The 27272-nt window shown below is 32.5% G+C and overlaps 2 protein-coding genes across 5 annotated transcripts in view; both read left to right on the top strand.

Annotated features, from left to right (window-relative positions):
* The window catches only part of LOC129907666 (minor histocompatibility antigen H13), an 82535-nt gene that overhangs the window by 29896 nt on the left and 25367 nt on the right, over positions 1-27272 (top strand). The gene's annotated exons all lie outside the window — the stretch shown is intronic.
* The window catches only part of LOC129907668 (uncharacterized), a 47901-nt gene that overhangs the window by 6910 nt on the left and 13719 nt on the right, over positions 1-27272 (top strand). Inside the window, exon 1 of one of the 4 annotated variants that reach the window (XM_055983979.1) lies at positions 674-1084. The exons of the other annotated variants lie outside the window; for them this stretch is intronic. The gene's annotated coding sequence lies outside the window, so the exon portion shown is untranslated. Of the gene's footprint in view, positions 1-673; positions 1085-27272 lie in introns of those variants that run through there. 4 annotated transcript variants of the gene reach the window in all.

The raw sequence follows: 27272 nt of genomic DNA, 5'->3' as shown, positions 1-27272 counted from the left end.
ACTCAATTACCGTCATTTAGTTCAAATAAAACTGGCAACACTCTTCTATACACTTTTATTCTCCTCATCACATATAAGTTAAAAAAAAAAGTCCTGAACTCATTTCGCTTCTCGCGTTTCGTTTGTTCATTGGCGGAGGTGGTTTGGTTGGTTATGGTGTATTTTCGTGTTTCAACAGTTCCTCACCCTCTTATTTTTTTTTTATTTGGTGGTCTGGTCTCTTGGTCATATGCGAAATGCGAGTAGAGTGTATCGCATGGATGCGATGTTATTTTGCTCGAGTTTTCTTCGAAATATAATCATTTTCCTCTTCCTTCTTCTATGTTTTCACTTTAAAGCTACTATTTTTATCGTACTTGGATAGAAGAAGCTAAAAAAGGGATTAGGATGCTTTAGCTCTTTTCGTTCCAAAATAGAATGAACAGAGATTTTATTTTTATACATTTTTTTTTTTTTTTGAGTAAATCTGCTTTAAGCAGCTAAATGAGAGTGTTACGAATTATGGATACGAAATAAGGGTGATTTTTTAACTTGGCTTGGATATATTTTGAGACTCTCGAGGAGAGCAAAATCGTAAATCCTCTCAGACTTGCTCTCATGTTTTTCTGTTTATGCAGAGAATCAGAGAAGAGCATAGCAAGAGATATTGACATGGGGGGTTGGTGGTAGGATTTGGTAATGGAAATGAAAACCGCTGCATCAGAGATTAACTGCTGAGAGAGAACTTTCTAAAATAGATTCCTCCATTACTGTTCGTACTGTTCCACAATTGAAACGGAAAGACACACGAGCTGTTTTTTTCGGGCAACATTTTTTCTGAATATTTCTATCGGAAATAGTTTTTAAATTTTCACAATTTCAATAGTTTAACTACGGTTAAAGTTCGGTTCCGTTTAATTCAAGGAAAAAAACTTGTTAAACAATTCTGAAAAATATTGAAAACTTTAAATTCGATAAGGATATAATTATTATCATCGACAATATTTGATAGTGTGTGTGTGTGCGATATTTTATTTCGAAATTCCAGTGAATCTTCCGTGCACATGTCTTTTCTACATGGCATTTTGTGTAATGTGTTTTCGAGGTAAAAAAAATTGTCAAAGAGCTTTCCTGTCGATATAACTTCTTTAGAGTGTGTTTGTATGTTCTCAATTCATATAAACAGAATACAGTTGTTGTGTGTACTCAATCAATTTTGTATTGAAAGTAAATCAAGCTTACGGAAGCGGAAATATAAGAAAATCATTCAACCGATCCCACGAATGTAATGCTTAACAATATGAAAACCCCCCCAAACGATACTCGTACCTACTGTTTTATAGCCTGGCGCGTAAAATGTCCATATTACTTCATATTGTTTTTCCCCTATTCCATACAAAAATAATCCTCTCGTCACTTGTAAAGGAAACATTGCGTGTGATGTAGTATGTTTTGTTTAACATGGAAAATATTAAAGAAAAAGGAAAAACAAGAAAAAAAAAAGAAAATTGTGGAAAACGAGTTGAAACATATTTAATGAGTACAAGGTCATTGAGAATCAAAAGTCCTAGATTCGTTGGTTGTATTTCATTTTTTTTGCATTTTTTTTGTTGTTTCATTTATAATGGGACAAAAATGCACGTTCTGCCGTAGTAGAGAGATTGGTGCAAGTGCTGAGAAGTTGTCTACTCTTTTTTGTATTTCATTTTTTTTTTATTTCGTTTTGCTAAACCATATTCCTATGATAAGTTTAGGTAGTACCTGCACCTATACATTGTTGGTGTTGTTGTTTTTGTTGTTATATAGCGCTTCTATAAGGTGCATTTGTGATGTGAAGTATGTCAAGTTGGTGTTTTGTTTGCTAGAAATGAAACGGAATTAAAGGCTTATCGCAAGGGTGATGTACAAATATATATGTAGAAAGTCATGTTATGGTGGAAGATAAAAAAGCGGCCACAAGAACCTTTGTGTCATATGCAGAGCAGTGCTTTTTTCTTCTTTTTTTTTTTTTGTTAAATTTGACATTCGTTTTGTTTTTTCTTGTTGTTGGTGTTTTTCTTTTTCGTCTTTTTTTTTTTTTGTTTTATTCTTCTTTTAATTGACCCTGTTTTTTATGATTGCTTTCGAATCGCAACTTTGACATTCAATGAATTTCTTTTTTTTTTTTGCATTTCTATTGTTTTTGTTTGGAAAGAGATTTGAAGAAGTCGAAAGGCAATCTAGTTTATGATACAAAGTCGTCACTTGATCGCTTGACATCTTTAAGAAATTTATAAAGAAAAAAGAAAAAAAGGTCAAAATAAAATTGTGGATGTAAATTAATAGACTCGAACCCTCTTTTTTCTTTATAAGAAACAAAACACGCATATGTTTGTACCTATGTGCTTTATAACACTTTGTGGTCTAGTTTTGTCTATACAATTTTAAGTGTAATTACAATTCATATCAATTGAAAGAAGAATAGTTAGACTGAAGCATAGAAATTAAGATAGTGAATCTTTAGAAGATGTTTTCAGTCATTCAGACATTGATCCATTTATCTGCAGTGTAAAAAAAACTAAACACATGGCTTTAATGCTCATTTGCTGATATGAAAGCTTAAAATTTTAGCTGGAAAGGGCTTATTATGCTATTTCCAAATGGAAAAAATTGTTTTCAATATAAACCATAGAAAAGTAAATTTGGTACACTCAAAAAGCCCTATAAGTTCATAAACAGTGAAATCCATTTTGATTTGAAACATTCCATACATTTCTTTAAAGTTTTATATGTACCTATTTGTAAAAAAAACATTAGAAAATTGCAACTACGAAAAGTTATTACTATCTCAGAAAATTATGTAGCAATATATTGCTGCTAAACTCTTGTTTTTATCAGCTGATGAAAAGCATTCAATAATTTGTTTTTTATTTTTTTTCTTGATTTTCTTCCCAAAATTATTTCTTTCTGAAATTAATGGTACAAAAATTTTGCCGCATTTGAATCGCAGATATGCCGGTTGACAATCTTATGTTTTGTTTTCAAACGAAATTCATTTTTACTGTTCATTAACTCATAACTAATTTTAAACAAAGCAAGCTAACAATAAGTTAAACTTCTATAGCTTAAAATAAATGATTTTCTGGCCTTAAAACTACTTTAATTGAAGTTTTTATTTTTCACCAAAAAAAGGTCTGCAAAACAAATAAGAATACAAAATACAATGCCTTATATGTACATCGCAGCGTTCAAACCTGCTCCGAAAGGAGAAAATTTGCTCCACTTTTAAGAGAAAAAAACAATCTACTAAAACGTTCCGATTTTTCACGATATACTACACTTTTTAAACACAGAAAAATTGTTTACCTAAAATAACCTATTTAGCCGAATTGAAATTGTATAATTGCAAATATATTTATGCATTAATGAGGTTTATAAAAAAATTAAATTGGTCCAAGGTGAATTTTTCTCAAAATAGGTAAGTCTTTTTTATGAATCAAATTGGCTTTAATTTAAGACTTTAGGCGTGTTTTTTCTACTACTCAGTAGCTACTCATTTTTTTATTTTATTCGAAAAACAATAAAAACAAATACTTAATTGTGTAATTTTTATTATTGTTTTGCGAATAAAATCAAAAATGAATAGCTACTGAGTAATAGAAAAAACACGCCTTTTATAAGTTTTTATTAAAAAAAATTCCTGTAATAGTCCAAGCGGCGACCGTCGAGTTACTTAGCTCATAAGGTTAGAGGTTAAAATTAGTGTCAAATGAAAGATAAGTTGATACTGAAAATAAAAAAATAGGGTTGCCACTTCTAAAATGGGAACTTCCATGTGGCAACCCTATTTTAAAGAAAAAATTGTCACATAACTAATACATTCATATCTTTGTTGTTTGGCAAGATAAAAAAAAATTTTGAGAGGCCAAACGAAAGCCAAAATACTAAAAAAAAATAATAAAATAATATAAAGAACGTAACCCTACAAATGTGGCAACCCCATCCAAATGAAAACAACACTGACAAAAATCTTCTTTGAACAAAACAGTTTAACTTTTTATGCACTAGAAAGCTAAACTAAACACCATATTTTAGATAATACTCTTTTCTATCTAAAAAATGTCGGGTGCCACATCGCAAATGCAGACAAGTACTCGGCAACCCTATGCAAATACTAAAAAACATTAAAATCACTTGTTTTTTGGCCAAAGTGTATAATATTTAATAGAGTTAAATGCTGTAAAATACATCATGTTTAGCTTAGACTCTCTTCTATCTAAATAATGTCGGGTGCCACCCCGCAAATGTAGACAAGTACTCGGCAACTCTATGCAAATGCTAAAAAACATTAAAATCACTTGTTTTTTGGCCAAAGTGTATAATATTTGATAGAGTTAAAGGCTGTAAAATACATCATGTTTAGCTTAGACTCTCTTCTATCTAAAAAATGTCGGGTGCCACCCCGCAAATGCAGACAAGTACTCGACAACCCTACTAAAATGCTAAAAAAACGCAAAAATCACTTGTTTTTTGGCATTTGGATAAGGTTGCCGAGTACTTGTCTGCATTTGCGGGGTGGCACCTGACATTTTTTAGATAAAAGAGAGTCTAAGCTAAACATGATGTATTTTACAGATTTTAACTCTATCAAATATTATACACTTTGTCCAAAAAACAATCGATTTTTGGGTTTTTTAGCATTTGAGTAGGGTTGCCGAGTACTTGTCTACATTTGCGGGGTGGCACCCGACATTTTTTAGATAGAAGAGAGTCTAAGCTAAACATGATGTATTTTACAGATTTTAACTCTATCAAATATTATACACTTTGTCCAAAAAACAATCGATTTTTGGGTTTTTTAGCATTTGAGTAGGGTTGCCGAGTACTTGTCTACATTTGCGGGGTGGCACCCGACATTTTTTAGATAGAAGAGAGTCTAAGCTAAACATGATGTATTTTACAGCCTTTAACTCTATTAAATATTACACACTTTGGTCAAAAAACAAGTGATTTTAATGTTTTTTAGTATTTGCATAGGGTTGCCGAGTACTTGTCTGCATTTGCGAGGTGGCACCCGACATTTTTTAGATAGAAGAGAGTATTATCTAAAATATGGTGTTTAGTTTAGCTTTCTAGTGCATACAAAGTTATACTGTTTTGTTCAAAGAAGATTTTTGTCAGTGTTGTTTTCATTTGGATGGGGTTGCCACATTTGTAGGGTTACGTTCTTTATATTATTTTATTATTTTTTTTTAGTATTTTGGCTTTCGTTTGGCCTTTCTAAATTTTTTTTTATCTGGCCAAACAACAAAGATATGAATGTATTAGTTATGTGACAATTTTTCCTTTAAAATAGGGTTGCCACATGGAAGTTCCCATTTTAGAAGTGGCAACCCTATTTTTTTATTTTCAGTATCAACTTATCTTTCATTTGACACTAATTTTAACCTCTAACCTTATGAGCTAAGTAACTCGACGGTCGCCTCTCCGACTATAAATTAATGATTTTTGTTTTGTTTCTAATCTACTCCGTAAATTTTGTATTTGCTCCACTTATTTCTCAAATTTGCTCCAACATTTCATGACCGAGGTTTGAACCCTGGTACATCGAGCTATTCTGCAATATCGACTTTTTTCCCCTTTATTATCGTAAGGGTACCACATTCGTTAGTTCTCAATTCAAAGATTAACACTTAAATCATTACTAGAGTAAGGTCTGTAAATATGGACCACCAATCATATTTTTGGGAATAAAACCTATAATTAACAACGCAAATAAAAATTCACTTTATAAAAAAATTACAAGAAATAAATATTGAAGAAACTCAAAAAAATTCAAAAATAAAAAGTAGGGGTAGTTTGGGCCACCAAGGTATTTTCTCAAAGAAAGATTGCAAAACAAGATTAAAGTTAACTAAACTTCGGGGTTTTCAATTTTGTATAATCTTATCATTGCATTTGTAGTTGTGGAGAAAATCTTACTTTAATAACAAATTAAATAGAATCTCGAAAACGGTCACTATAGTCGTATTAACTTGTTTAAATAAAAGCTTCTCACACATTGTATACAAAATTATACTTGTGCTAACGGACTTCTACAAATAAAATTGGCTAGCATAACTTCTTTCAGACATACTCCTACTTGTACTAATAAGACTTTTATACACAAATTTAAACAATATACACAATGTTGTAAAAAAAATAATGCTTTCTCGCGTATGGGCCAAACAAATATGTGCACTTTTTTCTGGACAGGTTCATTTGCAGTTTTTACTAAAAACTGTAATGATAAAATTTGTAAAATGCTTGAACAACATTTTTAAATAGATTGTTTTTTATGCTTCCATAATTGTATGAACTTGATCTATCATTTAATATATTTTCCATAATTCGTGAACAGTCGGAATAAGTATCTGACAAAATGATCTCCTCGATCTGATGAGAATAATCTTTAATGGGTAAAGATATAAGAGGCAAATTCATTTAATATGTATGTTGTGATAAATCTCATGATGGTCAAAGTCCAGTCATATGGGTGATATTATGCTTCGAGGCTGCTTTTTCTTATTAGCAGATAGCAGAGCGAATTTCTGAGTAAAAACAGTATTTTGACAAACGTTATTTTTCAATTCTGGTAAGGTAATGCAATTTACATATTTCGAGCATGTATCAAACTTTTAAATTTGTTTAGGACTGAAGTTAATGCATCTTTAGTTGCAACGTATAATTTTGGTGTGTCTGTTAAACAAATCTATGGAGTTGAATTAATAGTGCCAAACTATAAGAAAACACAAAAAACCTTGTCTATTTTTAATTTATCAACATTTTGAGGAAGTCACTTAAAACCCCAGATTGATCCCTTAAGGCCGCATTTGCAATTCTTTCACCCAAAACTTCCTTAACCAAAGAACAATATTCCAAAGAAGCTCGCCAATATTGGGATCTTTACTAACACCATATTTACCTTATAAAAACAAATTGAGAAAAATTGAATTCTTAAAGGAACAAAGTTTAACAAATTTAAACGGAGTAAAATTTGTTGAAATGCGGTAGCGGTTAGTATAAAACTTTGCTTAAGAAGGAAAGAAGCATACCACCATGTTCCTGGGTGATAGGTTTCCTTATTCTTCGAGGAAGCTCTCGAGGGCCTGCGTTTTAGTAGTTTTAGTAACAGTACATGAAAAAAAAAATGAAAATTTAATTTTTTGGAAACGTTTAGGTATATGATTTTTTGGAGCTACATAATGTTCTAAAGTGTTTATTAATATTTACAAAAAATGGCACACCAATTATTAATTGTGAAAATTTTTAGAAATATACCTAATATAAAAAAATAAATTTCCTTTTTATATAGGAAATGGCCATATTGGATTTGGTGACCGAACTGTGTTTTTATAATTTTAAAAACAAGTCTTAGTAAAATTAAATTAAAATTATCCTCTTATTAAGTCTATAGGAAACTTTTACTTTCTAAGCGACTTTAACCATAATTTCAAGTATGTCAAAGGATTTGAATAAAAAATTTGTAATGCATTCGCAGAGATTCCGTAATCAAATACCCTATCTCAATATCGATTCTTCCATTGTCTCACCCGTGACGTAAGAAATTTTTAATTACACTGGTCAACAAGGTTTTTGTTACAGACACCAAGATATACTTTTCTATAGGTTTTTTGGGTGCTGAGCTCGAATCCGAAGTCAGAACAATTCTATCACATCAGGTTTTTGAGATAATCCCGTTAGAAAATCGAAAATGCCGCTTTTTACCAGTTTTCGAGATTATTTCTTAGCTTTTGATTATTTGTTTTAAATAAATTTGTAACGGTTTCTAATAGAACTAAATCTGGTCTTTCTAAATCCGTTTAAATCTTTTAAATATCTCTTTTCTTCTTTGAGAAATATGAAATTGAAATCAACGTGTTTGGTATATCTCATGTTTATTTGCTTTTAATAGAAAATCTCGAAATGTTCTTTGCCAATCGCTTTCAAATGCCAGTATCTCGGGCGTTGAACATTTTACGTTTTACGTTGCGTTTTTTCCCTCAGTGTAGTAGCCTTAAGGATACGTCAATTATCAATGTTTTCGAATAATTCTTGAAGTAAAATGTAGTTTATTTATTCCTTTTTCGGTACAATTAAAAAACAAGTTAATAATTGTTCCCAAAAATAATTTATTCAAGTTTTTGTAAAAATAAGTCCGATTCTCCTAAATCCGGCCTTTGTTTCCTATTTTCGGCCATCTATAGTGTCCTATCTCCGGCCTTTGATTTTATTAGATCAAGCTTAAATAATTTGAACGTTTTTTATTTAAATTTTAGTTCTATTAGAGTTAAAAAACAATTTAGAATATTAATAAGTTAAAACATCAAATGATTCAAAAATTTATTAATTGTTTCCATTATTAAACTTTTATCAATAAAAGGGGGCCGAATACAGAAAACCCTTGAATTTCAAAGCTTTTGTTTGTTTGTTTGTTTTGTTTCTATCTCCGGCCCCCCTCGAAATTAACAAAATTCATATCTTTTTCCTATTTAAAACCTATTTTAATTGAAGAAAAATAATATAAATTTAATAAGAATAACAACATTTCAAAGTATAACTCTGAAATTGTTTAGACAAAATACTAATTACGATAGTATAGGTTTCGGCAGTAAAATTATAAAAAAAAACCTTACTTGATTGGATAACTGCACAAAAAGTTATTTTTTCGAAGAAGACTGACTAACAAGAATAAGAATATTGTAACTATAGGAGAGACATTTGAAAGAATAGAATAGCATACGATCAAAAATTTGGAATAAATCTGTGAGGAGCTTTTTGTCATAGGCTGGGGTATACTCGTCGGATCCAGGGTTTAACTAAAGAAGCAACAAACTTTAGCTTTTGAGGTTCACTATATTTGTTTCTTTTTATATTCAGTGTTTTACAATGCTTTACAAAGGTTTTATGTTTTACAATATTTATGTTTTACACTATTTATGTTTTACAATATTTCATTTCAATTTATACATTTTTTTTCCATATACCTTATATTCAAATTCATAAACTTAGTTCTAGTTTTGACTGAGATAGCAGACGTCACTATAAACTACAATCTGAGATAGCAGACGTCACTATAAACTACAATCTGAGATAGCAGACGTCACTATAAACTACAATCTGAGATAGTAGACATCACTATAAACTACAGTATGAGATTGCAGACGTTACTATAAACTACAATCTGAGATAGCAGACGTCACTATAAACTACAGTCTTAGATAGCAGACGTCACTATAAACTACAGTCTGAGATAGCAGACGTCACTATAAATTACAATCTGAGATAGCAGACGTCACTATAAACTACAGTCTGAGATAGCAGACGTCACTATAGACTACAATCTGAGATAGCAGAGTCACTATAAACTACAATCTGAGATAGCAGACGTCACTAATTTTTCCGTAATCAAATACCCTATCTCAATATCGATTCTTCCATTGTCTCACCCGTGACGTAAGAAATTTTTAATTACACTGGTCAACAAGGTTTTTGTTACAGACACCAAGATATACTTTTCTATAGGTTTTTTGGGTGCTGAGCTCGAATCCGAAGTCAGAACAATTCTATCACATCAGGTTTTTGAGATAATCCCGTTAGAAAATCGAAAATGCCGCTTTTTACCAGTTTTCGAGATTATTTCTTAGCTTTTGATTATTTGTTTTAAATAAATTTGTAACGGTTTCTAATAGAACTAAATCTGGTCTTTCTAAATCCGTTTAAATCTTTTAAATATCTCTTTTCTTCTTTGAGAAATATGAAATTGAAATCAACGTGTTTGGTATATCTCATGTTTATTTGCTTTTAATAGAAAATCTCGAAATGTTCTTTGCCAATCGCTTTCAAATGCCAGTATCTCGGGCGTTGAACATTTTACGTTTTACGTTGCGTTTTTTCCCTCAGTGTAGTAGCCTTAAGGATACGTCAATTATCAATGTTTTCGAATAATTCTTGAAGTAAAATGTAGTTTATTTATTCCTTTTTCGGTACAATTAAAAAACAAGTTAATAATTGTTCCCAAAAATAATTTATTCAAGTTTTTGTAAAAATAAGTCCGATTCTCCTAAATCCGGCCTTTGTTTCCTATTTTCGGCCATCTATAGTGTCCTATCTCCGGCCTTTGATTTTATTAGATCAAGCTTAAATAATTTGAACGTTTTTTATTTAAATTTTAGTTCTATTAGAGTTAAAAAACAATTTAGAATATTAATAAGTTAAAACATCAAATGATTCAAAAATTTATTAATTGTTTCCATTATTAAACTTTTATCAATAAAAGGGGGCCGAATACAGAAAACCCTTGAATTTCAAAGCTTTTGTTTGTTTGTTTGTTTTGTTTCTATCTCCGGCCCCCCTCGAAATTAACAAAATTCATATCTTTTTCCTATTTAAAACCTATTTTAATTGAAGAAAAATAATATAAATTTAATAAGAATAACAACATTTCAAAGTATAACTCTGAAATTGTTTAGACAAAATACTAATTACGATAGTATAGGTTTCGGCAGTAAAATTATAAAAAAAAACCTTACTTGATTGGATAACTGCACAAAAAGTTATTTTTTCGAAGAAGACTGACTAACAAGAATAAGAATATTGTAACTATAGGAGAGACATTTGAAAGAATAGAATAGCATACGATCAAAAATTTGGAATAAATCTGTGAGGAGCTTTTTGTCATAGGCTGGGGTATACTCGTCGGATCCAGGGTTTAACTAAAGAAGCAACAAACTTTAGCTTTTGAGGTTCACTATATTTGTTTCTTTTTATATTCAGTGTTTTACAATGCTTTACAAAGGTTTTATGTTTTACAATATTTATGTTTTACACTATTTATGTTTTACAATATTTCATTTCAATTTATACATTTTTTTTCCATATACCTTATATTCAAATTCATAAACTTAGTTCTAGTTTTGACTGAGATAGCAGACGTCACTATAAACTACAATCTGAGATAGCAGACGTCACTATAAACTACAATCTGAGATAGCAGACGTCACTATAAACTACAATCTGAGATAGTAGACATCACTATAAACTACAGTATGAGATTGCAGACGTTACTATAAACTACAATCTGAGATAGCAGACGTCACTATAAACTACAGTCTTAGATAGCAGACGTCACTATAAACTACAGTCTGAGATAGCAGACGTCACTATAAATTACAATCTGAGATAGCAGACGTCACTATAAACTACAGTCTGAGATAGCAGACGTCACTATAGACTACAATCTGAGATAGCAGAGTCACTATAAACTACAATCTGAGATAGCAGACGTCACTAATTTTAGAACCTGGTAATCCACTTCTGGAACCTAGTTCTTTCAAAAAGCGGAGAAGCGCTCTGTACACCTGATTGGTACTTTTCTAACTCAAGCACGACTCGCTTTGTACTGGATTTTATCCGGTGTCTTATGTTTATTTTTGTAGTAACTGGCTGTGAATTGTAAGACACAGAAAAAATCCACCACAATGTTTTGTTATGTTGTTGGTCTTTTGTTATCTGTATACTGTTGTTGTAATGCGATCGTCCACATCACACAGGCTTATCAGTATGACTCACGTGATGTATGGAATATGTGGTGTAGGCTTATGTAATGTCTCATTACAAATCCTACGAAATCACTAGTTATAACGATTTTTCTGAAAGGCCGGCTCGTGGAGACGCCCGGAATTAGGCAACTCTACCCTAGGTTTTTTTTGTAATCAACAATTTTTACTATTAAAGTTATGAAAGTCTACGTAAGTTTTTTACAATTTTGTGTTAAATTTGAAAGAGAAACAATAAATTTATTGTACAAGTGTCCAACTCGTCAATTTTTTTTTTAGTTAAAGCTACTCGGTTATTTTAGTTACCTACGTCATAAATTATAAGATAATCTGTTTAATGTTTCATCTGTCTTGTCTTGTTGATTTCATCTCAATCAGTTCAGTACTTGAATGAAGAAAATGTTTGAGGAAATAGGAACCTGGTTGGTTTGCATGATTAAAACTTGTTGTATTATAGAATAGTATATTTACATAATGTAACGTACATAATTGAATCGGCATTATTATTTATATTTTTAAAAATTTGTATATTTTCTCCTTGTACTATTTTTATTTTCATTAAAAACTTCCGCTTCATAATGTTGATTATTATTTCTATTTTTTTTTTCATTTCGTTTCTCTGTCAAAAAATTCTGTCAAGGTTGTCATGTTATATCAAAAATGTAGCACATTCAATTCAATGGATATATAACAGATCCTACTATGTATGTACGTACGGGGTACACCATTAAGACAACACATGTTTATATGTGCAATGGTTTTCTGCCTTTCAATATTAAATAGGACGACACACTCTCTTCTTCTCTTTTATTTTTGAAAAATAAAAATCCTTCTTGGCAATTACTTTCACATATCCTTCAAAAACAAACAAGAACGAACCAAAAAGTCCTCGTTTTATCTAACACATAAATAAAATCTGCATATACTCTACTTCTATACTATACCCCAATCTTATTTTTCTTCTTCTTCTTTTTTTTCATCTTCATCTTCTACTTCTTCTACTTATGATTATTATTATTATTATTAAAAAGAAATCTTTCATATCAATGAAAAGCAAAGTCCTAAAACTTCCGCTTTTCCTTGTCTCAAGTCGAGTCCATACACAACACACAAGTCCATGGAAATAAAATTTAAAGAGAAAATCATCATCAACATTATCATATACATATAAACCAAACCCAAAATACATATACATACAAACATACATAGGTCGTCGTCGTAGGACGATCTGTATTGGAGTAATGGCCACATTGCGCCACATTAAATGAGAAACTAAATCATCTGCAGTCTATGATTGTCCCATATTCTTTCGTATACAAAGAAAATCCTCACAAACACACTTACATATATATACTTTTAGTTTGCATGAATATGAAAAGTTGTCATGTTTGCACTCCGCCGTTGCTGTCGTCGCTCGTCGCCCTTTGCGCGCACCCATACACTCGTGTAGAATTTGACAGGATATGGCATATGGGCGGTAAGAAGTGTATAGTATTTTGAAGGCAGCACAAAAGTCCTTTTTTTTTGCTGCCTTCATCCTTTTTCATCCGGCATCGGAAAAAGTAGAAAAATAAAAAAAAAAATCTATTCTCGCAGATATATCCCCATTAAAAAGGAAAAATCCCCTCTTCTTGCTTCGTTTTCTTTCCTGCGGGACTCATGACGGTAAAAATTGATGTCTGTTTCTGGTTCTTCAACTTTAGAGCTTAAAAAAAGGTATGAATTGTTGTTGTTGGTTTGGTATACCTCGTTACTTGATGGTGCGGGAGTCTTTCAAATTGTACATAGTCCTTGCGTGTTCCGAAACAATCTTTGGGAATTATTGATTTTTTTTATGTATTGATCCTGGTTTAGCCTGTCCATGCGTCCGTCCGTCCTTGTTGTGTGAATGACGCGCACCGACTATAATTATGCTTAGGGAATTAGCCTCTTTACGTGACCCTTTTCAAAAGTTGTATCCCTTTGATAGAGTGCAGGATTTTACCTCCCCCACACAGAATAATTATTATTGCTGTATTTAACGAACAAATAAAAAAATACACCACACAAACAAGGAGTGTCCTATTGAGGGTCTTGATTTTTTTTTGTTTTGTTTCCTTGTTGAGATAACAAACAAAACTTGGGCTTTTGATACCTTTGCTAGGGGGTAGGGAGGGGGTTTGTTTATTCAACAATAGTTATTATAAACAAAGAGACGATCAGAATAATCACTTTGTTTTTTTTTTTTTCAACTGTCCGTCCATAATTTTTTTCATCTGTAATTCGTTCTGCTTGAAATCTAGCGCGTCCAATAGAAAATAAAAGAATCATATCGGTGAAGTTTCTGCAGGATTCTCATTAAAATGCTAAAGGTGAATATAATGAGACCATGTCCTCGTGGTAGTTTGTCGTCGTTGTCGTCGTCGTAGACAAACATTTTTAAGCGCTTTTCAAAATGAATTGGAAAGAGATAGAATAGGAGACAATTTCCTGCAGTTACCCGCAGTCATTCTTCAACAAACAAATGAAAAAAAAAAAAAAAAAATAAGGAAGAAGAACTTTTTAATGCTCACATAGTGTCGTGCTCATTGCCGAATTGGTGGATCAGGTGGAATTTCATTACTTTCACCAGCTGTTGTGTGGTTATATATGTTTTGTTCTACCCAAGCATGTTTTTATTCTATATGTGCATTTGTACATATACATGCATAGTAGAAGGTAGATTATAATTAATACTTCAAACATTCCTACTTTTTTTTGCCTACACCGTTAGAAATACAAGTATGTTGTGGCTTTGAAAGTGAATTTTTGGTTATTTCATTTTTGAGGTAATGGCCAAGGGCTGAAGTATTTTAGTTAACATTTCAGTTTCATATGGAAGGGCGATGTACTCGGAATCTGATTATTTGGATGGAAGGTTTCTTTTGTATTGTACATTATGTAAAATAAGAGAATTTATTTGAATTATACATTTTGAAACAATGAAATTGTTTGTTCTTTGGTGTGCCTTAAAGTTCCTCTTGCTTGAATAATGTGTTAATCCTTGCTTAAAAAAATTCATAGGTTAAATCTAAGTCTAGGTCATAGATATGATCTGAAAATGCAATAAACAAGTTCATTATTTTTTTAGAAAAAAAAAGTTACGTATACACCACAGTGTTCTGTTTTATTTTTTTTTTAGTTTCTTAATTTAACGTTTGTTTCACGAAAAGAAAAATTAAAATACATACATATATTCATAATATTCAATATCTATACATACCTAAAAACAATTTTTACAAACATTTTTTTACGTATAGATAAATAATACCGGCACACAAAAAAATTTGGCATGTATTTGGACCAGACCTATGTATATCCCTATATGTATTTGAACCTGCTGAATCCGAATTTCAAAATCTTGAAAATCGCGTACCAAATTTCATTTGGACAAAATTTATTAGGATTTGATTTGATTACTCATTTGATCTCAGTAGCTTAATTTTCTAGCTTTTTTCATTTTAATGATAGTAAATTATTTCATTTGAAATTTGTATTGGAAATTATTTTATTTGCGCTATTGGAAATTAATTTTTTATTTTTAAACATTTTTATAACAGAATTTATGATACCTATTTGTTTTGATAATCTTCTTCGACTTTCTTTTTTCATAATATTAACTCTTGTAATATTGTACTAGAAACTTGCATTGGAATTGAATGCTAAATGGATTTTTTATTAGCATTAATTTTTTTGAATGCAAAATACTTTCAACTTGCATTGCATACCGTATATTAATTGGTGTATTAATTGGTACTCAAAATGGTTCAAGAACAGTTTTTTTTTGGTATTTGCTTTAAAAGCAACCTTCATGCATTGTATAGTAACAAATAATTTTTTTTGGAAGATTATTCATAAATAACTTCATATATTAAAATAATTATGAAAAAAGTACGTATACGCTACAGTGATCAATTCGATTTTAAATTAAAAACGGACAAAAGAACTGGCTATTCATGTGGAATTGTTTTAAGGTGTAAACTCAATGCTTTTTGAGCTATTGAACATGAAATTAAAGTTGTGGACTAAGATTTATCACGTCAAACAGAAAAATACTGAAAAAGTTGGAGGAAACGCCAACTCTTTTTGTTGTATTCATTTTTTTTTTTATGATTTATGGCTTGCATTCAAAGTTTTGGTGTCGCAAAATGCTCAAATAACCAATCTCACAGCTGTACTCGGCCGAGACAGAAGAAGTAGTTTCATATAGTCTAAGAGCCGGCAGCATATTTTGGCAGTTTTGATATAACCGAAATTCGAGTGTGCACATATCTAGATATGCACCACAGTATGTCAACGGAACAAGTCTGGCAGTGATCTTTTTCAGCTTTCCCTTGCCAGACGCATCCAAAGTGCAGCAAAAAATCAATTTTTGGCGTTTTGGTATAACCGAATAAATGATACACCAAAAAATCATAAAAAATCCCCTGATTTCGAATCTGTGGGTACCGCAAGTTTCTTTTTCAGCTTTCCCCCCGCCAGACCGCTTTAAAGCATTTTTAAGTGCATTTTTCTAATAAAAAACCTAATTACTTATTTTCTGTTAGGTATAGGTAACCGTATGATGGTAACAAATTAATATTCTATGTCTATTCCAGGTCTAGAAAATATAAGTTTTAGCCATCTATTTTTCAGCCTTCCCTCTGCCAGACGCATCCAAAGTGCAGTCAAAAATCAACTTTTGGCGTTTTTCTAGGTATTACCCCAATAAATGATACACCAAAAAATCATAAAAAATCCCCTGATTTCAAAAATGTGGGTACCGCAAGTTTCTTTTTCAGCTTTCCCCCCGCCAGACCGCTTTAAAGCATTTTTAAGTGCATTTTTCTAATAAAAAACCTAATAGCTTATTTTCTGTTGGGTATAACCGTATGATGGTAATAAATTAAAATTCTATGTCTATTCCTGGTTTAGAAAATATAAGTTTAAGCCAGATATTTTTCAGCTTTCCCTCTGCCAGACGCCCTTAAAGGTTTCCCAAACAGGTTTTTCCATAGAAAAAACACCTAGTTTCTGTTTTTTTTCTTATAAAATTGAAATAATATTTTTTTGTTTAGAGTAACCATATGATGGCCAAATATTAACTTTCTCTGCCTTTTCCTGATTTAGAAAATGTAAGTTTAAGCCAGTTTTGTTTCAGCCTACCCTCTGCCAGACGCCCTAAAAGGTATCTCAATAGTACGGGAAAGTTAGATTTTGCTATATGGGGCATGGGGGTCTGGGAAAAAATCCGAAATGCATTTTGTCTTCAGGGATTAAAAGAGCATAAACCCAGGGATCGAAAGAGTCTAAAACCACATTTTGTACAACCGCACCAAGAATCATTTTGTTTGTCCCTATACAAAAAATTGCAATTTTTTGAAGTTTTTTGCCTACAGATCGAAAACGGTCTGTCAAATCGAAAAACCAATATTGTAACAAATGAAGGTAATTAAAAGATCTACAACTTTTACAACTAACAAATTAAAAAAAAAAAACGCTCAAGTAAAAGAGATATGACAAAAATAAGAAAATCACTTTTTGACGTGTTTAAAAAAAAAACACCCTAACTTTTAAACCAAAGGGATAATCGACACGAGTCGTAAACCAAATTTTGTTCAATCGCACTAAGAGTCATTTGGCCGCCATTTTTTTTTAAATACAAATTTTAGTTTTTCACATAACTCGCGTATTTTTGAATATACAAAAAAAACAATGTATGACAAACTTGAAATAATTTAATTTTCTACAATATATGTTAAATAACATTTTTCGATTATCCCTTTGGTTTAAAAGTTAGGGTGACAAATTCTACAATCATCCGTGAACATAACTGGCCTCCTTCGGTATCGAAAACCATATCGTCTCTCTAACGTGATTAGAAAACCATGGTTTTTTTTTAATTTTACCTTATTAAGTGTGTATTGTTTTTGTTTTTAATTTTTAATTTCTTTTCAAACATTACAAATCAAATGCATGCATGACTTTAAGTTTTTGCGAAAATCGAAAATACCAAGAACTTCTCCTAGTTAAAAGCACTTTTGTTTAGTATTTACGCGATTGGACTTTATGGACGATTGCCTCTTAAATAACATCGGCTATGTCATCCTAAGGAGAACTACAGTAATGTTTTCATTTGTTTTTTTTTTTTTTTCTTAATATCAAATTATATGCAAATGCCTCTAATGAACTTTTAAAATTCATTAGAGGCATCCTATCGATGGATTATAAAAAGCCTATGGAATATCCTGAAAAGTTTGAAGTTTTAATTACTGTTTCAAAAGGGGGTTATAAGGGTCAACAATGTTGATTCAGCATATATGTATCAGTCAAGATTATTCACATTTGGGTAATTCCAATTATGCAGTCTTTTTTACTTTTTTTATTAGCAAATTTCTATTTACAAACGTCAACTCTTTTTGCAAGTTGCAAGAAGAGATTCTTTGTTGTATTCCCTTATGGATAGACATCAAATTCAGGGAGTTTAAATAATCTTAAAGCATTTTTATAGCATAAGCTTGCCAACAACAGAAGAATTTCAGATGAAAATGACGGAAAAACAAGGAAACTAAAAACATGATGAGTCTAATAGTGACCCCCTCGTTATTGGTAAAATAAATTAACATTTAAGCAAGCTTCGTTACACAATATTCGATTTAAAAAAAAAATGAGTGAAAATGCATCTTTTCTTTACATTTACAACTACAAATCACAGGTAACATGAGTTACCAAAAAAATGTAACGTGAGTTACCTAAATATTTTAAAAATTTTCCTCGAAATATTGAAAAAATGTTTCGTTTTGTCACTTATATTAAAAGCTTGTAATTTTTTATGTATGGAATCTTCATTAAAAACAAATAAAGATTCTTAATTTCACATAAAAACTTCATACTGTCGGACTCTTAAAATTCGTGTCCGATTTTTGTAACGTGAGTTACCATCAAACTTTTATTTTTCCCAAGCAAATGTTAAAAATAAAGTAAATTTTTTTAGTTAATTATGAAAGTAATAGTTATGCTCTATTCATGGATAGTAATTTCGTATCAATTTACATTAAAATTGACAAAAAAAAATTATTTATGTGTTGGAAATTTTTGTGAATGTAACGTGAGTTACCATGGAATTGCCCATTTTCATTTTGAAAATTGGTTCTAGATTACGTCATTCATCATTGAACTAATGAAAAGTGGAAAGCATACATATTTATACCCTTATTTTTGTTTTTTTTTTAAGAGTTCTTAACGAACTATTAATTGTTGGTTCCCATAAATCTTCTCTTCACTAAAAGTTCCAAATAACTTTTAAAGGCTTGAATAATGATTCTTCTTCTTCAGTAGAGCGTAAAATATAAATTCTTATGACACAAAAAAAACAATTCTCCTTTAGAAAGTCTTTCTATTTTTTAATATATTAAAAGCAATGACAGAAAATGCATATATACAATATTTAGTAGTTCACTATAAAACATTTTTTTTTTTTTTATGAATATACATTACTATGCCACAAAATTAAGAAGCTCTCCTTCAAAAAAAAACTTCTCTAAGCATCATCACATCATATAGACTAACTATAAAAGTACATAAACACAACATCCAGAAAGTATACCCGGAAGATTTTCCAATTGTTCAAACAAAAAGCAGAAAATGCACATGTCGGCTGATGCTTTCCAAAAGAAGAAAAAAAAAAAAAAAAAATATGTACCACAAAAGAACTATAGAAATCCCAGTTGAATACTCGCGCGTTGTCGGTACTTTTAGAGGATCTCTCCTCTTTTTCTGATGACGGAGACGACGACGACGATGAACGAAAAAAAAAAACAAAAAAAATAAAAAAAAAAAAAACGAAAAACTACTCCTTTACTTGATATATCGAAGAAATATACTGCAATCATTTACTTTTCTCTTTGAAGAAATGACACAGAGGAAGGTACATCCTTTTTCCACCGAAGACACACAAAATACACATAAAAACTTACAACTTCCAGTTCAAATAAAATTAAATTCACATTAGAAATCGAGTATAATTTCAAAGACATGAGCATTGCCTTTGTTCATATTATTATAAGAACCAACAATCCAAAAGGTGCACTCAGAGTACACACATTATTCGATTGTGATTGTACAACTTCCCCCTCATGTACTACATGTGCACCCATATTCTTTCCACTCGAAATAATACATTCTGCTAGCGCGCCTGTGTCTCTTCTAGAAGCCAGAGAATGTGTCAGAAACATTAAACGATTCATACTTCTCCTGGCTATCGACGACTTATAATTGCCACACTGTCTACTCCAGTGAAACACTAAACTTCCGGCCTTACCCGGCCGTGTCCTGAGTTTATCGCAGCGAAAGCATTTTTAGCATTTTCTTCAGGCTTGAGCATGCACATAGTTAGTATGTGCTCAGTCGTTCATATTGTCTCTATGAATTATCCTTCCAGAAGTTGAGCATGGTAAAACTATCACTACATCATATCGGAGCACCAGTTTCTATATACGTGGGAGTGGGAGTTGGAGTTGGAGTCGTCGTTGGAGAGTTGACTTGGGGAACTGGGTCAATGAATTGAATTGCACTATTTTTAATTTATAATCAAAAGAGTAGGCAATATCTGGGTTCTGGGAGTGTGTTTTAGGGGTGTGAGTGGAGTAGAGTGCCAAAGGATCTTTCATATTCATGCACTATGAATTGTTTGTGTCTATTCACAGTACAATAGCTGCTGTTACTGGTGCTTCTGCTGGTTGCTGATGGTAGTGCGGTTACAACGTTATGCTCCCTGTTGACAATAAATTTGCATATATTGGATGGCAATGGTAGAGTTTGCGACGATGATGATGGGTAGAAGCTTATATATATCTGAGTGACGGTGGCGACAACGGTGTGAGGGAATTGAAACGAGAGGCAAAAGGAGCCTTTACTTTGTATGTAAATTCGAATAATTGATCCTGAGTTTGAACTGGATGGCAGAAACCAGTAGCAGCAGCAAAGTGAAGTGTGTGTTTAGAGTGACGACGACGGTATAGATGGGGGCTTTTTAAAGCATATTCCTCTTTAAAGAGTGATAGCACACACACATACACACATGAACACACTATAACTCACCAGGTTGTGTTAATTGTAAACATCTTGACCCCATACAGAGAGATGGGAATTGTTGCACTCATTCCTTCTTGTTTTTGGGGGTGCTATTCTCTACTCTGTTGTTGAGTTGAAGTGGAGCTGAATGGTGAAAGCAATTCAACCAGGAAAAGGGTATTATGTTCTGTGATGGGTGGTTGGTTGGGTTTGTTCTGGCAGGCTAGGTAGGTAGAACTGTATACAAAATGCTTTAGATTAATGGGATTACAAAAAATTAATCACATTATGTTATTTATTTGCGGCAAGGACTTGGCCTCAGGAGCTTATGGTTTGAATTCGAAAAAAAGGGGTTTGTTATTTTTTATTTTTTTTTTAGGGAGAATTTGATTACCAGAATTGAGAAAAGTATTGGTTGTTCTTTAAACTTTAGAATCTTGAAAATACAAACACCTTTTTTTATTATTATTGATTACAATTTTTATTTGATGTTCACTTGAAAGTGGTTGGACAGCGAGTGCCCATTATGCCGATCATTTAAAGGTACTTTGCCAAAAATGACAAGTCAGCATAATGAACACTCAGCGCGTGAGACTAAACATTGAACTTTTATTAAATGATCTTATTTCGTCTGGTCTCACGCAGAAGTAGGAGTTGGGTGGAAATATGATATGGTAGGAAAGGTAAAAATGGGTGATAGAATACAAAAAAATACATAATTATACTTAAAAAGAACACTCAGTGGGAACTGGTAAGAAATCATTTCCCATCGTGTCAGCAACAATGCAATGTGATAATACTATTGGTCATATGGTTACTTAAAATGATACTAAAAATGTTTACTTAACATACTCCCCCCCTTTGAGGGATCTAATCCCTCAAAAAAATTTAAAATTGTGTGTCTATTTCAAAACGAGGAGCGCTTCTTCTAGGAAGTGGTTTGGGTTTTCTTTTTTTTAATAAAATAAAAAATAATGAAGCCAATCATTGTAAGGAATAATATGAAGCTCATGCTATAATGATGGTAATCGTGCGTATTTATAGAATTTACCCAGGTATCATTATCTAGGTCTTTATCAACTTCACTAATTTTGCCTTTTAAATCTTCTATCTCTTTAAAATTAGTCTCATTGCTCGGGGATGTTATGATGTTCATATTTTTCATCGGAATTTTACCTTTAATTGACTCAGAAATTTTAATAGAGGGAACAAATGAGTTTTTTAAGGTGGTATTGCTAAAGACTCGACCATTTATCACTATGTGTGGAAGTTTTAAAATACATGGTATCAAAAATTCTATAAAACCACTGTCACTTAGGGTAAGACTTTTTGTTATTCCTTCACACACCAATAAACCAGTTACAGCCTCCTTAAGAGCAAATATCCAAGTATTGGAACTTCTTAGGCTTACCCATCGATCTTGAGAGATGGATCTCGTTAAACAACAGTGACTTAAAGCACTACTCAAATGATTCAGAAGCGAGACTTCACAACTTATACCGCTGTCTCGATGAATCATTGTTGGTAGTTGTTGGTTACAGACAAAATTTTTCGTTGAGAGGAAGTGGCATGATGATAGCTGATTTTCTGTTAATTCAAAATACCTATCTCTTGTTGCAGTGACTGCTAAATAAGGGGATGATAATTCTATTATGAAACTTGAATCATTTTGAAATAGAGGAAACTGAACTAAATTAAAAAGCTGAAATTCTTGGTTATCAACCAAAGGGATCATCATTTCAAATACTATTGAGTCATTAAGACTTCGTCCTTTAATAGATGACAGCTTAAAAATATCTAATACAGATGCTGTCGGAATGTTAAGATGGGATGGAATGTTGTTCCGAATAATTTGGAGCTGTTTAGTAAATTGTGACGGCGAAATAAAATGAGGATTCATTTTGACATTATTAAGACTAAGAAGAACGTCAAGTAATGTGTCTTGCACTCTTTCGAGGTTTGAAATTGACAAAATCAAATATGAAGTTAATGCAGAAAAGCGCTGACTGACATCGATTATTTCTTGATGCTTTTCAATGCTGTTTAAGGATTTTTCGAACATGGTTTTAAAACCTTGATATTGCTGACTGAGTTGCAGATTATTTCGTTTAAGCAGATTTACGGTTGAATCTGCGATTGAGCTCTGCTTTTTAAAGAGATGCACGAGATGCTGTTCATCTTGGTTGACCAAAGAGATTTGGTGCTGTATGTCCTTAGCATCATCTTGATCCAATACCCCAAATAAGCTATGTGCCACGTTTCCTATAAAATCGAAAGGAGATCTAGCAATTCTTATCCTTTTATTGTAAGAAGTATGATAATTATGAATGAGGTCATTGTTTGATTCGATTGCTATAACTCTTTGTTTGAGAGCTGTTACTGTAGGCAAACAGTACGGATTAATTTTCAATTCATCTAAACAAATATTATCCATTCTCTGTAAATAAGTTTTCACTTCTCCTAGCTCTAGCCAATATGATGATAAATTATAAAATATATAAATGTTCCAAAAACTATTAACGGTGCTCGCACTACCTATATCTTCAAAATAAATCCCTGTGGGATGGTCAAATTGGGTTATTCTTATTGGTTCGGTATCTGAAGAGGCAGCTAATGGAAACAATAGCAACATGAAGCATAATAATGATGTTAAAGAGTTAAGGAGGTATCTCCCACTTCTTAATCTCATCAGGGGTTGTTTTTTTATTGGGATTTGTGCAGCATCCTTTTGCTGCTCTTTATGGTCAATCGGTAGGGGACAAAGATTTTGAACAGCTCGTTGATATGTGCCGGTTTCAGTCTTAACATATGCCACTCGTACTAATCCGTCTGTTCCCTTGACAACTTCGATTACACGTCCGAGCTTCCATTTCATTGGAGGCTGGTGTGCATCTTTTAAAACAACCATTGTTCCAGGTTCTAGATTTTTGGATTCCACCTTCCACTTTAATTTCTGTTGAAGAAGATGGAGGTATTCATTTGACCATCTTTGCCAAAAATGCTGTTGAATATGCTGAATCTGACGAAATTTGTCTAATCTTGAGATGTTATGATCAGTTATGTCAGGTTCTGGAAGCGATGTCAACGGAGCACCAATTAAAAAATGACCGGGAGTCAATGCCTGCATGTCATTAGGATCTGAGGAGTTAGGTGTAAGTGGGTGTGAATTCAAGATAGATTCAATTTGAATCACAACTGTGGAAAGCTCTTCATAAGTTAAAGACGCTTCTCCTAAATATTTTAACAACAATGTTTTTGCGGATTTAACAGCGGCCTCCCAAAGGCCTCCGAAATGGGGAGAACGTGGTGGAATGTGTTTCCAGTTAATTCCCATTTTTAAACAATTTGAATTAATCGATGATTGAGTTTCAGACGAATCAAGAAAATCTTGAAAATCTTTTAATTGGTTTCTTGCCCCTACAAAGTTTGTGGCATTGTCACAGAATATAGTATGGCATACACCTCGTCTTCCTATAAATCGTTTCAAGCAGTTAATAAATGATTCAGTAGTAAGGTTGCATACAACTTCAATATGAATAGCTTTTGTTGAAAAGCATACAAATACTGCAAGATACGATTTTGTTGGAGTTTTCCCTCGAATATTATAATGTGTTCGTATTGGCCCACAAAAGTCCACCCCTGAATAATAGAATGGGTGAGAAGGTACGATTCTTTCCTTAGGTAGATTACCCATTAATTGATCTATGGATTTGGGTTTCGCACGGAAACATTGGATGCATTTAGAAAGTACCTTTTGTGTTTCTCTTCCTACACTCAAAATCCAAAATTGTTGCCGAGAGATAGATACAAGTGTTCTATGGGAAACGTGTAGATGTTTTTTATGTAAGTGATCTAAGAGTAATGTGGTAACTATATTATTTTTTGGGAGTAATATTTGATTTTTTGCTTGGGAAGGAATTTCAGCATTTTTAAGTCTTCCACCCACATGTATTAACATTGTTGTTTTATCAAAATATGGGCTTAACGAAATTATGCTAGAGGTATTGCGGAGAGGTTTCCCTGCCTGAAGTGCCTTATACTCTTCGGGAAAAACACTTAATTGAACAATCCTCCATAACAAATGCGTTCCTTTCTGGATTTCTTCCGCGGTTAAAGAACCAGTTCTTCTGTTTCCTTTGCAGCGAATATTAAAATTCATCATGAATCTATAGCAATGTGCAAAAATTTTCTGCAGTGTAAAAAACGAGTTTTTATGGTTGATTGAATTTATTATATCATTTTGGATTGACATATTTAGCACTGTCTTTGGCCTTCGATGCCCAGAGATTTCTTCTGGAATCGAATACTCCATTTGTATACTTGAAGTTTGTCTTAAAAACTCAGGGCCATTGAACCAAATGGTTGATCTTACAAGATTGGGCATTCCTAACCCACGCGATATAAGATCTGCTGGATTTAATACTCCCTTTACATAATTCCAATGATTCAAATCTGATTTAGATTGGATTTTTGCTACACGATTTGCTATATATGTCTCCCAAGTATAGGAAGGTGCCTTTACCCATGTTAAAACCGTTGTAGAGTCGGTGTAATAACTGACTGATGTGATCGTCCTACTGATTATTGGAAGGATTTTTTGCACTAATTTCACCATTAGGACAGCCGCCTGAAGCTCTAACCGAGCTATAGTTGTCGCCTTTAAGGGAACGACACGAGATTTTGAACATAACAATTGAACAAAAACTTTCCCCTCATTATCAATAGATTTTAAGTAAATGCATGCGCCATATGCGCTTTCACTACTATCGGAAAATGCATGCACTTCTAATTTCGTAGCTGAGTCTATTAAGATAAGGCGTGGGATATTAATTTCACACAAAGAAGAAAATTCTGATAAATAGTTTACCCACTTATAAGCCTGTTCTTGAGGCAGATTCTCATCCCACAATATCTTAGATTTCCAAAGTTCTTGTAAAAATATTTTTCCTAGTAATATGGCTGGGCCTATCAATCCCAAGGGATCGAAGAATTTTCCCAAGTCGGCAAGAACGCGGCGTTTGGTAATCTTTAAATCATTGGGTGCATTGTACTTGTAGCAAAATTTGAATGTGTCTTCAATTGGGTCCCAAACCAAACCAAGGGTTTTAATGACCTCCGACTGATAGATTGTTAACATTCTTTCTCGATCTTGCATTGGAATATTTTCTAGAATGCGTGGATCATTTGAACAAAATTTGGTTAAATTAAAATTTCCTTGACTTAATAATTTTATTGTTTCATTGAGAAGCAACTTGGCTTCCTCAAGAGAATCTGCTCCTGTTAGGCAGTCATCCACATAGATATTTTTTGTAATAATTTTTGATGCATTAGGATATATATGTTGAAAATCATCTGCTAATTTGACCAAACATCTTGTAGATAAATAAGAGGCAGACGCCATTCCATACGTAACTGTGTTGAGCTGGTATGTTCTTAATGTGCTCTTAGGATCTGGCCTCCATAAAATGTGCTGATATGCTCTATCCTTTGGATGAATGAGTATTTGACGATACATTTTGCTAATATCGCCAGTGAATACATATTTATGTAATCTGAAATTGGCTATAACTGAAAATAAATCTGATTGGACTGTTGGACCAACCATGAGGGTGTCATTAAGTGAATACCCAGATGTCGTTTTTGCAGAAGCATCGAAAACCACCCTGAGCTTTGTTGATGAGCTCTCGGGTTTAATTACACAATGGTGTGGAAGAAAATAATTTGACTTTGGTATGTCAAGCTCTTGAATTGCAGTCATATGACCTAGACGCTCATATTCCTCCATGAAGTTTGTGTAACTTTCTTTGAGGTCTGCATTTTTTTCTAGTTTTCTTTCTAATGAATAAAAACGCTTCTTTGCAATTTCTTTTGAACCTCCTAATGTTTGGTTTGGGTCTTTCTTAAAAGGAAGTCGTACTATGTACTGACCCTGGCGTGTTGTTTCCACGTTATCATTAAAATGTTTTTCACATTTAAATTCTTCTTCGCTGTAGACCTTCGATTCAACTTCAAAATTTTCACTTTCCCACAGTGATCGGACCATTTTATCTAGTGTTCTCAGACTAGGGTTTGACACTGAATGACAATGAGAATTTTGGGAAGAATCTACAGCGCTTCCTGCTAAAACCCATCCTAATCCAGTATTCCGCAATAGAGGAAGATTGTTTGAGATTTTAAATTCTCCCGGCAAAAGAAGCTCAAAGAATAACTCTGCTCCAATTAACAAGTCTATGCGGTTGGAACTAATTGTGTTAGGGTCAGCAAGAAGAATATTGGAGGGCAATTGCAAAGTTTGCCTATCCAGAGATGCAGTTGCCATATAATCACTTATTTTTGGCATTATACTGGTCTCAATAGTTCTTTTATATGATGAAGTTCTGGATTCTAAATGAACATTTATTACGAAATTGGCCTGACTTTCCCTGCCTCCAATTCCGCTAATCGGAATGTCCTTTCTTCGCTTTATGCTCCCTAACTGCTGGGCTAGGGATGTTGTAATAAAATGTAATTGAGATCCCGAGTCTAACATAGCACGACAAGGAATACGCGTTCCTTTTGAACTCACGACGTTCACAATCGCCGTGGCGAGATATACCTCGCGACCCTTTAATACGACCCCTAGAGAATTGTTATTATGGGACCCTGAAG

This window comes from Episyrphus balteatus, chromosome 1 (assembly GCF_945859705.1).
Source record: "Episyrphus balteatus chromosome 1, idEpiBalt1.1, whole genome shotgun sequence".
In the NCBI taxonomy this organism is placed as follows: domain Eukaryota; kingdom Metazoa; phylum Arthropoda; class Insecta; order Diptera; family Syrphidae; genus Episyrphus; species Episyrphus balteatus.
The sequence above is the reverse complement of the archived record's forward strand: the minus strand, read 5'-3'. Positions and strand labels throughout refer to the sequence as shown.